This window comes from Haliotis rubra, unplaced genomic scaffold (genome assembly GCF_003918875.1).
Source record: "Haliotis rubra isolate DU_JTF1 unplaced genomic scaffold, ASM391887v1 Scf421, whole genome shotgun sequence".
Taxonomy (NCBI): domain Eukaryota; kingdom Metazoa; phylum Mollusca; class Gastropoda; order Lepetellida; family Haliotidae; genus Haliotis; species Haliotis rubra.
In genome coordinates, this window is record NW_025767104.1 from 604,077 (window position 1) to 621,009 (window position 16,933).

The window sequence follows — 16,933 nt, forward strand, 5'->3', positions numbered from 1 at the left end:
ATAAGAAGTGTTAAATCTGAAATGTGTGTTTAATTTTTATTCTATAGGTCCTGTGAATTTTCAGTGGGTCAGACAGACCTCTGAAACTTACAGGACGCAATGTCCTGTTACTTTGAAACACCATTCGTGAACACTGTTACTAGCACAGTGATATAGCCAACAAGACCTTGTACTATCTACACAACATGTCCCAGTTCTGAACATCAAACGTGTTCATGGTCTGATCATTTTCAGGAAGTACCTTATCATGCAGCATTGATGCCAAGGTGGACTCCTTTGACTGTGCACGAGGTAACATATCCCAATTACTGCATATATCCATGCCACGCTTATTTATGGAGTGATGAAGCCCGACAGAAACTATATCGCCTTGAACATGTTGTATCAATCAGTACCTTTCAGTGAATTAGCAGCAACTTTTCATCATATTCAATGCCAGGCCAGAACATATTCAGGCACCATTAGTGCTTTTCTATTACCAAAGCAGAGTTCATATCTCACTGAATGATTCATAACCAGTACAAAGCTACTTTCAGACTCATTACAAACAATTTAAAGATTTCCCAAGAGAAATCTATACCACACAACAGGATATTAGGCTAGTGTGTCTCACAGTCCCTGAACTGCACTATTTTCCCTTCAGTTCAGCCCTCCCTGCAATGCTTAAGTCCTAAATGAAGCAAGTCTAGATATTTCCTCAGGTTCTGAAATCTCCCATCTTGCTGGAGCTCCTTTTCAATTTAAAAGGAATTATTTGTTTCTGTCAAAATAATATATATTCAGAGACTGGGGTATTAGTCTAGATATTAGGCCTGAGAATTCACCAATGCTTGGAACAATGTTCTTGCTGGCTGCGTCCTGAGTCGGATGGGTCACTGTTGAACCACCATGCTGATCACTGTACTGGTAGATTGCTGAGTGAGTGAGTGAGTGAGTGAGTGAGTGAGTGAGTGAGTGAGTGAGTGAGTGAGTGAGTGAGTGAGTGAGTGAGTGAGTGAGTGAGTGAGTGAGTGAGTGAGTGAGTGAGTGAGTGAGTGGGTGGGTGGATGAGTGAGTGGGTGGATGAGTGAGTGAGTGAGTGAGTGAGTGAGTGGGAGAGAGTGGGTGGGTGAGTGAATGAGTGAGAGCGTGTATGGTCAGGGGTGGAAATAACTTTAAAATTGCTAGTGTACTCGGTACAGTGGCACATGTGCTTTGCCCGACAGAGAAAAAACACTGGACTCGGGCATCAGGCAATGGGTTATTTCCACCCCTATGGTTTTACGCCACTTTTAGCAATATTTCAGCAATATCACGGCGGGGGACACCAGAAATGGGCTTCACACAATGTACCCATGTGGGGAATCGAACCCGGGTCTTCGACATGAACAGCAAACCCTTTAACCAATAGGTTAGCCCACTGCCCCGGTAGACTGCTTTGTGCTGTGGGTCAACAGTAGTCCCTCTGACCCTTGACTAGACCGTGTTTATAAAACAATCACTCTTATGCCATTCACATCACACTGTCAGCTCTAGCAGGCTACACACAATCCCTTTTCAGCACCAGACATGAGGGTTACCTCAGCAATGTGACAGTTTTAGTTTGTTTACAAGGATGACTGCCCCCTCGCCTTCCCAACAGTCCCTCCCCCAATGAAACGAGACTGAACAAAATTTGCCACTTGCTGTATGTCTTGGTTGAACTGTGTGTGGCATACCAAGGTTAAAATTAATAAAAAGAAGTGCCCTTTGAGTTCATGGGGTGCTGGGGTAGCCTAGTGGTTAAATCATTTGCTTGTCATGCTTAAGACCCTGGTTTGAATCTTCACATGGGTACAATGTGTGAAGCTCATTTCCCATGTCACCTTTCATGGTATTGCTAGAATACTGACAAGTAAAGCAGCGTATAACACAAGGGCGGATACAGCCTTTTGACTGACTGAGTTTGGGGTTACGCCGCTTTTAGCACTGCAACATGAGAACACCAGGATGGGTGCACAACCCTTCGAACCCATTTTCACCCATGTTTGGATGCAATGGTCAATTTAAACCTTTCATATTTTAATTTTGCAGTTAACAGCATTTGCCCCGTTTATAGGGTTAACATCACGTGTGCGCACGCTCTGGATCCGCCTATGTAACCTTACCCACTCACCCTCTGAGTGCATTATTACCACAGTTTACTATGTATGTTCGTCTAGGCAGGAGACCAGGGCCTCCTTTCACAAAGCACTCAGGTGATCGTAAGTCACTAAGGTAACCTTAGTGCTATGTTAAACTATAAAGAATGGGAGTTAAGGTTAACCTTAGTAAAGGTTGCTTCGTGAAAGGAGCCCCAGAGCTCCAGATAAGATTTAGCTCATGTGAGTCTTGTACCCTCTGTATTGTTTTGGAGTGGGTATTATGAATGTTGAGTGGGTATTTCATTTTCCGTTACCCACTGCTTTCAAATATGTGGGTATTTCAGTCATTTTACTCACCTAAGTATATGTCATTGAGTAAGTTTACTAAGCAGGTATGTTCTGCCTTATGTCATACTGAAGCAAAACCAACTTAAATATAATGGAAATGATTTCATAAAAAATCACTCATCCTGTACTGACAGTACAACACTTGTCCTATACTAACAGTACAACTTGATACCAATCGATGTCTTTTTCATTACGTAAGTGATTTTTATAGATATATTCCGTACACATATATTTTAAACTTTGTGCGTATCTAACATTTTAAATGCGTAATTGGTACGCAACAATTATTTTTCAATGCGAAATTGGAACTTTTCTGTGCGTATTTTACCCAAATACGCAGCTTATCTGGGCCTCTGAGAGACAACTGACACATCCCATGACTGGGATGATACACACCATGACAAACAATAGGATTCACATAGTAGGAATAGAACCTGGACTTTGGGCTCGATGATCTAACACCATGTTATCAACTTGCACTCAGTGGACATTAAGTCTTTTAGTTTTAGCATGTGTAGCTTTAAGAATTCCCAAGAATTCTTAACATGACTGCCAAAACACGAAAAACATACAATCACAGATATACTTGACTTTTCTATGGAGAGGTGGACAAATATAACAGTTGATTATGCAGAGCGTCCGGCAGTCAAAGATTACAAAGAATGGCATTTCACCAATACTCAGAATCAATACCACTTTTAGTAATGGGCCAATATGACATTTGAATGTGTTTATATTAGGGGTGAAAAAGCAGAAAATATTCAAGATGATCACAACATCTTAGTTTGGTGTTCCGAAGTCACAGAAATAATGCAGATGCAAGACATTTACATCTTTCATGAAACACACAGGCACAGACATCCCACAACTAAGGGTAAAGCCATTATCATAGGATTTGTCACTATACAAGCATGTCACTGCAACAATACATAAGTTCAACACCATTTACCTGATCAGATACCTGTCCAATCTTTGAAGTTTGAATGCACCTTGGGGTGAGGTGAGGTGAAATTGGGTTTTACGTCGTGCTTGAGAATATTTCACTCATATGACGACGTGCATGCGCGTGTATGTGTATGTGCGGCTGCTTGTACTAGCCCAGACTGAAGCTGGTTTTATAGTGCTAGCCCACTGAGATACCATGCCGCAGTGAAGCATGAATACCCCACTCAGACACATTATACTGACTCCGAGCCGACCAGTCCTTGTTGTACCCATTAATGCCAAGCGCCAGGCAGGGACCAACAAGTACCATATTTTAACGTCTTTTGATATGACGAGGTCGGGGATTGAACCTGCGACCTTCCGCTCTCCGGGTGGACGCTTTAACCACTACACCACAGAGGCGGTCGAATGCACCTTGGGTAGAAAACATATCTAAGACTAAGATCTAGTTTGTGAAATGAATATATATATCACAGAAAAAACAGTCCCTTAATTATAATCATAAAATACAATATCATAAAGGAGCCCAGGGAGTGAGTATGGTTTTACGCCACTTTCAGCAATATTCCAGCAGGGAATACCAAAAATGGGCTTCACACATTGTACCCATATGGGGAATTGAACCCAGGTCTTATTTAACCACTAGGCTACCCTGCTGTCCTAGAGAGACTTTTGAAACTGTGGTTATCTCGACTTGCCACATATTCTAGACTTACTGGATATATTTGCTTCAGGGCCTGTATGACAAACTACCATGTGCCAGACAAATCTTTTTTCTCTTACAGATTTTGTTCTCCAAAATATATTGCCATTTGACATAACCATTGTCTCCCAGGTCAGGCTGTTTAAAATACTGCCTACATTTGCCTTGCATTCATTGTCATGTATATATTAAATTGACATCGGTAGATTCATAAAATAATGCTCAAAGGACTTCCTTCCACCCCTAATTGTCAAGGTGGGCATACATGCAGCCATTTATTATTAAACATCACCTTGAATGGTGCCATATATAGATGAAATAGCAGCACGATATCCATAAACATGGTAAAGGTGGGTATTGTTTGGTAAACGTAATCAATTAGGAATTTAAGCTGAATAGCTCATAAATGGATAGAGTCATCTTTCAAGACTTCATTTATATTCTAATTTATCAGTCGTTCCTATATGCCTGAATGTTATATCTTCCAGAGTATTGTGCAACACTGAGACTTGTTTTCAATTAAATAAAGCGAAAAAAGATACATGGCTTTGAATCCTGATTAATCTGCTACATATGCTGTGGAAACAGCTTGCTTTGTTTTAAAGGCACAATGTCACACATTTTCGACAATATTTGGGCCTATATTAAACATATTGGGGCATACATACTCACTTTAGCTTTCTATTGATGCAACAAAAGACTTATTATCCCTTATGACTTGCCTGAAAACGATAATAGAAACATCGAGGTGAACAGCTTCCAAACAGAGAGCACTTGCCATATATGGAATGATAACAATTGCTCTGTACATTGAAAACTGTCCCATGCGGTGTTGTCAGTGTTTGCTAAACTGGTTTCAATCACAAATTGAGTTATAGGAAATTAATAAGGAGTGCTCCTGGGACACAACTCTATTTTCAGCCAGTAGAGGACGCGACGTTGCATTAATTCATTCAAACTTTTTAATTTAATACTGTAATCTAAATTCGTAATTTGTTTTTAATAAAATATATGGTATCTTCCCTGAGGGCTGATAGTTAGTATTATTGAGAAAAGTGTGGTGTGAAATAGTGCCTTTAAGTTGGATAAACAGCAATACAGCAGAGAAGTTTAACTGCTATTTTACCTGAACCAACAACAATGTGCCAAGTCAGCACATCGTGGCTCTGATGTGCCCTGGAGCACTAAGTCAAACCAAAGGTTGACTTGGAAATGGAATAATAGCTTTAATGCTATCTCTACAACTCAACTCTCTAGCATAAGACATTAACCATGACAATATTTCTAAGATCATATGTCGATTTATATTTCAGGCATTACTGTCATCCCTAGCAATTAGGTAATGAAAGTTGATAGACATCAATCTTGTCCAGCATGGTAGCCATGGCAACAGCGTGATACAAAATCAGATGATTAAGTAAAGCTGCTTAATTAGAATCAGCATTTGGCTGTAATTACTGGAAGTTAAGTAAATAAAACATGACTTAAGGGGTGGAAATAACTTTAAAATTGCTAGTGTACTCCGGTACGGTGGCATATGTAAAAACACTTGCCCTGATAATTTTTCCACTATACCGTTTGTTTTCTTGTTGATTTTTTAAATAAACAACATAATTAATATTGGAAAGTCAACTGGACACCGGTACAGTGTGATATACAAATTGGCTTGCTCGACAGAAAAAAGCACTGGACTCGGACGTCGGGCAATGGGTTATTTCCACCCCTGGACTTAAAGTCAGACACTTGGCAAGTCCACAGCACCATCATCATCATCATCATAATCATCATCAGTTCTTTCAAGGTGTATAGCACTGTTTTTATACCAAATTGTGTTCCTAATTATGTCAGCACCTGTAGAACTTACCAAAGTGGTACATTCTAAAACCTGCATCAAGCTTACATGCTCTCATACAGTGGGTGAGTCAGATAAATTTATCGTCACATCAGCAGTATTTCAGCCATATCGTGACCATGAGAGTTGTATATCACAAATAAACTAAGACAATCTAAATATCTGTCAATGAAGGACAGTTATATATCTAGACTATCACAGGTGTAACCATGGTAACATTGTAAACAAGCATGTAATCATTTCTACAGAACAACACGATATAAAAATGGGCTGTAGATCGCCAAAACATGAGAGTAGATCATCATACTAGGGACCATGGGGACTTACAGTACTTTTGCTACATGCATGGACCCTAGCTGGATTTACATCTGCTATTATACAACAAGAAACAAGATGTAAAGGGTCCTTGTTATAACCCTACTGTTTAACGCTCAGAATTTAGCAGGTCCCTAGTTTGAAATACCATAAAAGAATACCTCAGTGACATATTTCAATCCCTGCTCAAGTTCAATGTGCATAAATAGTTACCCTTGACAATATGTTTGCTGTTGAAGCCACACTCGGCAATATTCCATACGATGGTGGTCTCCATATAAATTATAATCAAGTGTGCACCAGAAAATCCACTTACTGAAATCATAAACATCGATCAATGCAACTGGGATACTATGACATGTATCAACCAAGCAAATGGATCTGACCATTCCTCCCTGTAAGGTGCCTCTTATGACAAACATGCATCGGTTATGACTAGTTTCTAATTCATATCTTCATGGGGGGGCTGAGACGAATCAGTGGATCAATATAGTATTTCATATTTGTATTCCCAGCTCCATGGGGAGGATACAACAAACTCGGCAACAGAAGGTTCAGCATACAAATGTCTATTTCATCCCACCAGGTACCCATTCACTGCTACGTGAACACAGATTAGTCCTACTTAACAAGGCCACTTGGTAAAGGAGTGAGTGAGTGAGTATTAGGGCTGCGCAATATAACCGGTTTACCGATATTTACCGGTTCAGACATGAAAACGATACGTATTGCGATACGCTGATCGAAAACCGGTATTTTTACTGGCATTCGGAAAACTTCGTAACACTCAGAAATCTTCGGATATGTCCTTGTTTCATTTGTGCCAAACATTATTAATATCTTTATTTTATCATGATTAATCAAGCCTAGTGATTTTGTTGTGTTTTTGCTCTATAAATCAAGAATTAACTCGATTATAAGTAGTTTTTTGTTTAAAAATACTTCATGCAATATATTGCAATACATATCACAATACAGGCTTTCGCATCGCAATATATCGCAATATGAAAATTCTCTGCAATACCCACCCCTAGTGAGTATAGCAATATTCCAGCTATATCACGGCAGGGGACACCAGAAATGGGCTTCACACATTGTACCCATGTGGGGAATTGAACCCGGGTCTTCACCATGACGAGCAGATGCCATAACCATTCGGCTACCCCACGGCCCCCTTGGAAAGGAGACACCTATTACAAGCCAAAGAAACTAGCAACTGTCAACAATAGCCAGCATGGACACCCACTGCACCTACACTCCACAGTTCTATCATGTCTAATGGGGAGTTGGGTAGTCTAGTGGTTAAGTGATCATTTGTTACACAGACAACATGGGTTTGATTCCCACATGTACAGTGTGTGAAGCCCATTTCTGGAGTCCCTGACATGACTTTGTTGGAATAATGCTACACATAGACGGATCCCCTTTTGTGCTGAAAGTTTGTTAAATTACCATTTAAACTCGGGTGAAAATGAAGTGTGCACCCCTCCTTTTCTCAATAGTGTGCACCCCCCTTTTCTAAAAAAGCTGTATCCGCCCCAGCTACAAGTGGCATAAAACAGTACTCACTCACACTTTATGGATGATCACATACACCTTAGTAGTTATTACCATTTTTCTTGTTTTCCCGTTGTTAAAATAAGCTAAATATGTCCAAAGATTTGGTCAGGAACACATAAGCCATGAAAAGCAAACTAACCATCTGACATGACATGGTTACTATGGCAACCAAGGCTATCTCGTTTTAAGGCCGCATTAATGTGAACATGAGATATATTTCCCACTTGTTTCTGACAAGGAGGCGAGACAACACACTGCCGACAGATCCGCATTCACTTTGTCACACCTCTCAGGCAACCAGGTATGCCATCAACCCTAGTTCTACCAAGGATGTGAAGCTCCATATCTCATATCCTAAAAACTAGGTCAGTTACCAAGGCAGCCAGTAGAGAATGAACAAATAAACATAGACCTATATATACATACCTAAGCCATGAAAACATGACATACTTAGGCTGTGTCCAATCAGAAGTGCACCGGTCCATTATAAATATAATCACATTAGCATGATATGCTAAATATTTTAACGATGAAAGACAAGTTACATTTTCTTGACATTACTTTTGACACTGTCCCTTTAAGATGGATTTAGCTGTCCGACTGTGGCTGACTGTAAAGTTACTCTCCATGACTTCACAATTAGATCCTGCTCATAGCCCAGTCATGCTTATTGTTCATGTTGTCAGGTTGTACTTTATGGAAAGAGCATGTCTTGTAGAATTGTTGCTATGACAAGGCATATCAGAATATACATGATACACTTGTACAGGTGTGCTGGTAGGTCCAGGAGGCATGTTGGGGGTGTGACACATATTTCACCTGACACCTGACAAGTCAACATTTTTCAGTCCTTGTAGGTTTTAGTGAGTTTAGTTTTACGCCGCTTTTAGCAATATTCCAGTAATATCACAATGGAGGACACCAGAAATGGGCTTCACACATTGTACCCATGTGGGGAATTGAACCCGGGTCTTCAGCAAGACGAACGAACACTTTAACCACTAAGCTACCCCAGCGCCCCCTTATAGGTTTTACCTTGACCTACAAAACTAAGGGTCCTGGGAACCCACAATAATTAATTTTTAGATTTTTACAGAAAATATTTGTGAAATGTAAAGTAATGAAACAGTGTAGAGTAATGTAGTGTAGGATTTAATAATTCTTATAAAATCACTACAATAAGTTAACTGGTATTCCTGAGTGTTTTCTTGGGATGTAATATATTTGTTTCTGCATCAATTTTATACATTAGTCTGTACTGGACACACATTCTGTATTGTGTTAAACCGGGTTCACTCTGTCAGCTGTTCAAACAAAAACAAAACAACTAATGGTGTGCACCGGAGGAGCATTAGGGCCAGGAGGCCGGATTGCTTCCTCTCAAAGTTCTCTTGATCATCAGAACAGAGTGAGTTTGGTATTAGAGCTGTGATGATATATCTAATATCGATAATCGAGATACTTTATCTGACGATAAATATATCAATACTTTTTTCATATTGTAATATGTATCGTTGACCTAAAATTGTTAATTTACACGAGGAATTGACAGTTACGTCAAAATTTACACTGTTATTTGCTATAAAAATATACTTTCTTAAAAAAAATAACTATGTCTAAAGATAGCACATCGTGATATGCATCGAATCGAATAGTATCGTTCCAAGATATTGCGATATGTATTGTATCGTGAAATTTATGTATCGTCACACCTCTACAGGACATTATGCCACTTCCACCAATATTCCAGCAATATCACGGTGGGGACACCAGAAATGGGCTTCACACATTGTACCAATGTAGGGAATCAAACCTGTGTCTTTAGCCGGACGAGCAAACGCTTTAACCACCAGGCTAACCCTCCCCACATCAGAACAGAATTTACATACTACTGATATAAATTGTGAGTCACTACATAATTTCACTGAGTCACAAACTATACCTCCAAATATCATTGCTTAAATTAAGCTTTAATACACAGTATAATTCAACAAAGTTGACTCATAATACCTACCCCCCTACAGTTGTGTGGACATTGATAAAGTACAGACAAATGGGGGTTATTCAGTTCCTGGTTGAAGGGTGATAGCCACTGGCTTTGTTTACAACACTGAAGCTACAACACATCCTGGTTGCTGGAAAACGCTTAATATAATTACATATGACTTTTAAAAACATTAACACTTTGACTGTCAGCGCTATGACTATAAGCATTCACCTAGTGATGCACTTGTTATTATTACATGGAAATAAAAATAAACACTGTGACACAAAGGACAATAACTGTCTGAAGGAGACAGAGGAAATGGTTGTGTGTTAACGAATGGTGTTTGTGTAAGTGAAATCCATCTATGTATTGTGTTTGTGTACATTAAACTACCGTTATAATACACTCAACATGCTCAAAGGGACAATTATTTTAGTTCCTTACAACAATTGTTCGTTATGGGCATATTGACTGGAACATACAGCATGTGTCAGGAACTTATAAAGAGAGTTTGTTATATCCGTCAATTGTTGTAAGTGTGTTCATCACAAGCATGTGCACTATAAACATATTTTAATGCAATTACCTTACTACATTAACATAAGGGAGTAATGAGTATATACCATGCATTCAGTAAATATCTGTCAATATTACCCAGTGATAATAATGTTTATATAAACAGTGTTTGCCATGATGCAGAAAACCGGCGTATTTGACGCACAAATTATCTCAAATATGCAGTGAATTTAGAAGCTTGCGTCATTGTTGATGCAATGCTACTTGGCACTTAGTTCAGATAATCTAAACTTAATGTACTTTAGGTTAAGTTTGAGTACATACTGTAATTTGCTGTTGTTTAAAACTGCTTAGTTTAATGCTTGCCAGTTAACTGCTCAGTGCTGATTAAATACCTGACCTGCCTCACCTTGTTTTCTGTCATTATTAAACAATCACAGTTGATGTGTTGATGAAAGTTCCAAACTGAAGTTAATTCTCAAAAACATGTCCATGACTCCCTCTCATGATACCAGGGAGTCATGATGACTCCTAAATTTTTATGTCTAGGGCAAACACTGGTAAACTTTCTGACTAAAGTGTATAGTGGCTACGGAACAGTTATGCCATATTTTAGCGGTATTTACAAAGTACTCCGTCATTCGTTAAATTAATGAAACAGAATCAATTATGATACTTAATTAGCTATTCACCGATGTGTCCAGCCCGTTTACTGCCGCCGATCATGTTTTTATATTACGCGGCAGAAAGGAATCATGGCAGTATAAAGAGATGTTTTCTCACAACTAACTGTAACAGTTATCGCCATTCAGAAATTTTCATTTCATTCGTGAAATAATACATAAATTTATATCATACAGTAACCTCGAATAACTGATTGTTGGACTATTTGAGTGTTTCTTTTACAGTAGATTGATAGGGAATGAAACAATTACTGACTTGTGAACTTGAACTTGCTATCATATAGGTCATCGGACATCTCCCCGACTAACTCGGTATATGGTCTCTGACTAAGTTAAAAAAAATTTATAGGGTTCATAACTTCATCTTTAATTTTTCTCTTATGTTACTTACCATGAAGAATTTTCTTTTACTTTCCTTTCTTGTTGTCAAATACCGTGTGGAAAATATATCAGAAATGTAATTGTCAGGAAATGCGTGTGCACACGTGATACTGATGAATTGGCGATAACTGTTACGTGGCAATAACTGTTCGCTAGCCAGTACACATTGATTTGGGTTTAATTCAAATTTCATCACAGCATGTCAGCTTTCTTTGGGTAAAGTCCAAGGTATGGTTGGTCTTAGATGATTACAAATTGGATAATACCCACAAGCACTGTATGATGCTGACAAAAGTTGAAACATAATCAAGTCAAACCGGGATTCAAACCCAGAGATTTCTACTTCTAGGCTGCCCGATTATGGAATTCTGTACAGCCAATCACAGCATTTTAGACTACTAAGCCATCCATGACCAAATCTTGACATGATGATATTTCAAATATTCATGAGAAAATGCAGAGCAATGAAATCAAAGCCGATGTAAGTCCAAAGCTAATTTGATTAAAGTTTGACATATTTTGGTTATTAGTGCATGTGAAAACTGTAAATAAAATTAAATCATGGTTACAGAAATGTTTGATATAAAGAAACATATTCCGTGGTATAGATCTGGTTTAAAATATATATTCAAACTTCACCATAATTTTCCTGAAATTGAATTATCAACTAAAAATAGGGTAAACTATTACTCATAAACCCAGTGGGAAAGGCTGAGTATGAATATTTGTTATAACATACACTACTTGTCATTATCCAAAACTTGTTGATGCAGTAGATCTATCGGGTCTCTCAGCTAAACATAGATCTAGAGTTCTACGTACAGAACCCAACAGCTCAAAACGAGGAGGATGTACACAACTGGAATTCTTCTTGAGATCGTGTTCACTGACCTGTAAACACCCACATGTTAACATAGACAGACCACACAACTATTCAGATATCTATCTACATGGTAAACCAATGACATGGCGGACGTCACACTGATGTGATGTTTGATCGATCACGTTGGACATACCCGACTCGGTGCAGTGTCGCTGTGGACGTCGGATTTACCAACCGGCGATGTTTTCACCCCGTCCACCTCCTGGCCCGACTGCTGTACCTCGCCCTCTCCAGTCATTGGCACGAGTATTGTCCCACAAACACCACCAGCAAACAGTATTTCACGAAGTGTTGTACCTGAACGCCATAACTAGCTTAAGCCCCGTCCGCCTACACGATAAGATGACTTGGTTTAGAAATCTGTTGACACTGGCGAAAACTGTAAACAAATCGGCCTAACCCGGTTTGTAAGAAAAGCGTACTGTTTTCGGAACCGAATTCGGATTTAGCAGGTGCGCATTTTAACAAGGTGTACTTTTCACTTGGATAATTCATTTGGATAATTCATTTGAGTAAATTCATAGATATGTTATAAAGTAAAAAAGCCCTTGCAGTTTAACATAACCAATAATGTATACTCAATAACGAACCATATTCCGAAAACATATACAATGTACTGTTGCACGCAATCAAGAGAGGTCAATAATATAATATTAGGAACTTAAGGAGTCTCAACCTTCACCTGATATCGATTTACATATTTTTGGCAATACAGTATATAATAAGCAACATTGTCAAGCTGATTGCAATCTGTACAATTTGAAACAATCTTTAATTAAAGAATGTTGAGATATGCATTTATAAAGACCCTTACCTGTTGCCATTTCGAGTCCGCATGGAAATTACTGACGATGTTTAACTCTGCAGGAGATGGTGATATTGTGTCATCCTGACTCATCCAAGTCTAACGCAGGTTTCGCAAATTCAGCTTTCTCATTTCCAAGACACCCATGACAATTCAACATGACTTCAAAGTCGTGCTAATCGTCTCGTGGCATGGCTTAAGCATGTGCCTACATGTCTTTGTTTTTGTGAGGCGGATATTGTTATTATGTCGATAATAACTGCGTATGGAAAACTTGAGCCGTGTAATCGTCTTTATAAACAGAGGGCGACTATTTCCTACTAATGTACTTAGTGAATTGTGCATGAAGGGTTAAATCTGATTATTTTTACAGTGTGTAATCTGTGTTATTGCAGTGGTAAAAGAACATTCATAGCAACACGAGGCATTTTATTTATGAACTTTTGACGATAAGACCTACTGTTCAACCATATATATGTCCAGAGTCGGTTTAGTTTGAGGGAAGGGATGCATGGCTTTAATGAGTATAAAATACACGTAAGATCAGTATAAATAATAACTATATATAATTCTGTCATAGGAATAATGTTATACGGGAGTATTTCTGTATCCCCACCCTAATCCCCACACGCCCCTTATTAAATGTAAAATTGCCAGTCCCTGTCTGGACAATCTGTAAAATCACCTCTTCGACTCAACTAATCCAGCTAATTTATCGCTCTGGGCTAACGGTCTAAGGGAGGTAACTACCACTCGTTATAACCCCCATCAAATGTGCATTGTGAAGATGAATGGTCATTTGAATAATCGCGAAGAGCTGCTAAATGACAACACTTCCAAAAAATGTAAACACAGAAGCCATAATCCTTTTCCTAAGTTTGCTAATATCACGTGAAACTGAAGACAATCAACAGTAAAGATAGCGTATAGACAACTCATCCATAAAATATTGGCAGTATCAAACGGGGGTTCATCTAAGTATTTAACCGAAACATTTCAATTGCCTTTTCCTTTTACTATTATTCTGTTTTTAAAACGCCAGTTACGGAATGCAGGATCAATTACATACAGCAACGATCCATGCAATAAGCCGTAAAAGCTCTTTTGTAATGCCATTGATTCACGCGTCAATAATGGATTAGACAGATGCTAATAAACATACATGATGTAACAGTAAAATCAATGTTGCAGCTAAAAGGCAGATGTTAACCCTATAAACGCTCAGATGCAGCAAATGTTGTTAACTGCAAGTTTAAAATATGAAAGGTTTAAAGGGTTGGCGTATCCCCGTTCCCGCATCCAAACACAAGGGGCGGTGGGGTAGCCTGATTAAAGTGTTCGCTCGTCACACCGAAGACGATTCCCCACTTGGGTACAGCGTGTGAGGGGCGGTGGGGTAGCCTAGTGGTTAAATTGTTCGCTCGTCACGCCAAAGACCCGGGTTACATTGTGTGAAGCCCATTTCTGGTGTCCCCCGCCGTGATGTTGCTGGAATATTGCTAAAAGCGGCGTGAAACCAAACTCAGTCAGTGCAACGTGTGAAGTCAATTCTGGTGTCCCGTGCTGTGGTATTGTTGGAATATTGCTAACAGCTGTAGGAAAACTAAACTCATTCAACTCAAACACTCAAATATATGACACGCGTGCTATGGTCTATATACAGGAGTACAGCTCTAGCCTACAGGAGACAATACCACATGAGCTTTTACCTAAACTATTCAATCTGTACCCGTGAAGGTCCTGGTTAAAAGTGATCTTCAGTAACCCATGCTTGTCGTATGAGGCGACTAACGGGATGAGGTGCTCAGGTTTGCTGACTTGGTTGACACATGCCATCGTATCCCAATTGCGTAGATCGATGCTCAGGTTGTTGATCACTGGATTGTCTGGTCCAGATTCGATTATTTACAGACCGCTGCAATATAGCTGGAATATTGCTGAGTGCAGCGTAATACTAAACTCACTCACCACTGTTTGACTAGACCTCCAACCCACACAACACAAGACCTGGGTAAATATACGACGAGTTGTTTAGTCAGCAATATTGTCATTTATATGTAATCCATCAACAATAGAAATGTTTACAATCAAATATTAGAGCATGTTTACAATCAGTTAAAGCACATATATATGCGAAGACCATCAAATAAACATGATATACATTTAAAGGGCAGAACGCATATGGATGTCAACTTCTTATTTTGAGGAACACGCGTACGCCGTTCCGGAGTATATTCTTATTCCTTCATCAGTTGAATGAGGTGAGGTGAGGTGAAATTGGGTTTAACGTCGTGCTTGAGAATATTTCGCTCATATGACGACGTGCATGCGTGTGTATGTGTATGTGCGGCTGCTTGTACTAGCACAGACTTAAGCTGGTTTTATAGTGCTAGCCCACTGAGATACCATGCCGCAGTGAAGCATGAATACCCCACTCAGACACATTATACTGACTCCGAGCCGACCAGTCCTTGTTGATCGAACCCGCGACCTTCCGTACCTTCCGCGCTCCGGGCGGACGCTCTAACCACTACACCACGGAGGCGGTCATCAGGTGAATGAAAAAACCTAGGAAACAGATAGCTATAGGAGTACATGTGAAACAACAGTGCTACTGTAACAACAAAGGAAGTCAGTAGTAACTTGGCGCTTATTGGTAAGGGATAGTGGACAAAATTTAATAGCCACTCCCCTGCATTGAGAGCCCGACTGGCTAGCAAAATTTGGAAACTATTCGCACACTGCTCTTGCCTTGAGATTTTAAGGCATGATAGGAAACTGACAGGTTTAGAAGCCAGGGATTAATCTAGGAATAATAATAATAATACAGTAGATTTGTTATGCGCCCAAACTCCAGGCACTTGGTGTCTGCTCATGGCGCTACACAACATTAAAATACACTGCAGCTATATTTTCACTGGTATATCAATCTTTATAGAACTTGTGGAAGAGATGAGCCTTTATGCAGCCTTTAAAGATTGTCAATGATGGGGATTTCTTTATTCCCAAGGGAAGATCGTTTGGGGCCATGTAAGCAAAAGATCTCTGTCCATACTTTTTGAGGCGGGATTTGGGTACTTTAAGAAGTAACTGATCCGTGATAGCAGGCATGTCCGTGAAAGCAGGCATGTCCCTCCCATGTTTACACACACACACACACACACAGACACACACACAGACACACACACACACACACACAGACACACACACACACACACACACACACACACACACACACACACACCTGGCCAAATGTCGTCAACTTGTGGGCTTTTACAAAAGAAGTCCATCAGCAACAAACATTCTTACACAAAAGAGAAAAATGCTCGACTTACCTGACCACAAATTGTTTGAAGACGTGGACACAAGGTGGAACTCTACCTTTGACGTGATGGTCCGACTCGCAGAGCAAACGGTGGCAATACACGCGTCTTTCACAGATCCTTTGATCAAAAAGGACGCGCGTACCTATCTGCTATCAGCGTCAGAACAAAAAGATGTTGAAGACCTAATTAGTGAGTGAGTGAGTGAGTTTAGTTTTACGCCGCATTCAGCTATATGGCGTCGGTCTGTAAATAATCGAGTCTGGACCAGACAATCCAGGGATCAACAACATGAACAGCGATCTACGCTGGTATACGATGACATGTGTCGACCCAGTCAGCGAGCCTGACCACCCTATCTCGTTAGTCGCCTCTTACGACAAGCATGGGTTGCTGAAGATCAATTCTAACCCGGACCTTCACGGGTCTGAAGACCTAATTAAGGTTTTAGGCCCAAAGAAGACTGCCACTGTTATAATATGTGATCAGCAGAATCAGTCAGTCTCTATGATACTGCCAATATTGAAGAA

At 39.7% G+C, this 16,933-nt stretch overlaps 1 protein-coding gene across 2 annotated transcripts in view; it reads right to left on the reverse strand.

The window, feature by feature from the left end:
- Positions 1 to 12,665, reverse strand: part of LOC124288640 (transmembrane protein 117-like) — a 49,739-nt gene extending 37,074 nt beyond the window's left edge. For both annotated transcript variants that reach the window (XM_046725192.1, XM_046725193.1), the window contains exon 1: positions 12,409 to 12,665. The gene's annotated coding sequence lies outside the window, so the exon portion shown is untranslated. The remainder of the gene's footprint in view (positions 1 to 12,408) is intronic.
- Between the last annotated feature and the right edge of the window lie 4,268 nt (positions 12,666 to 16,933).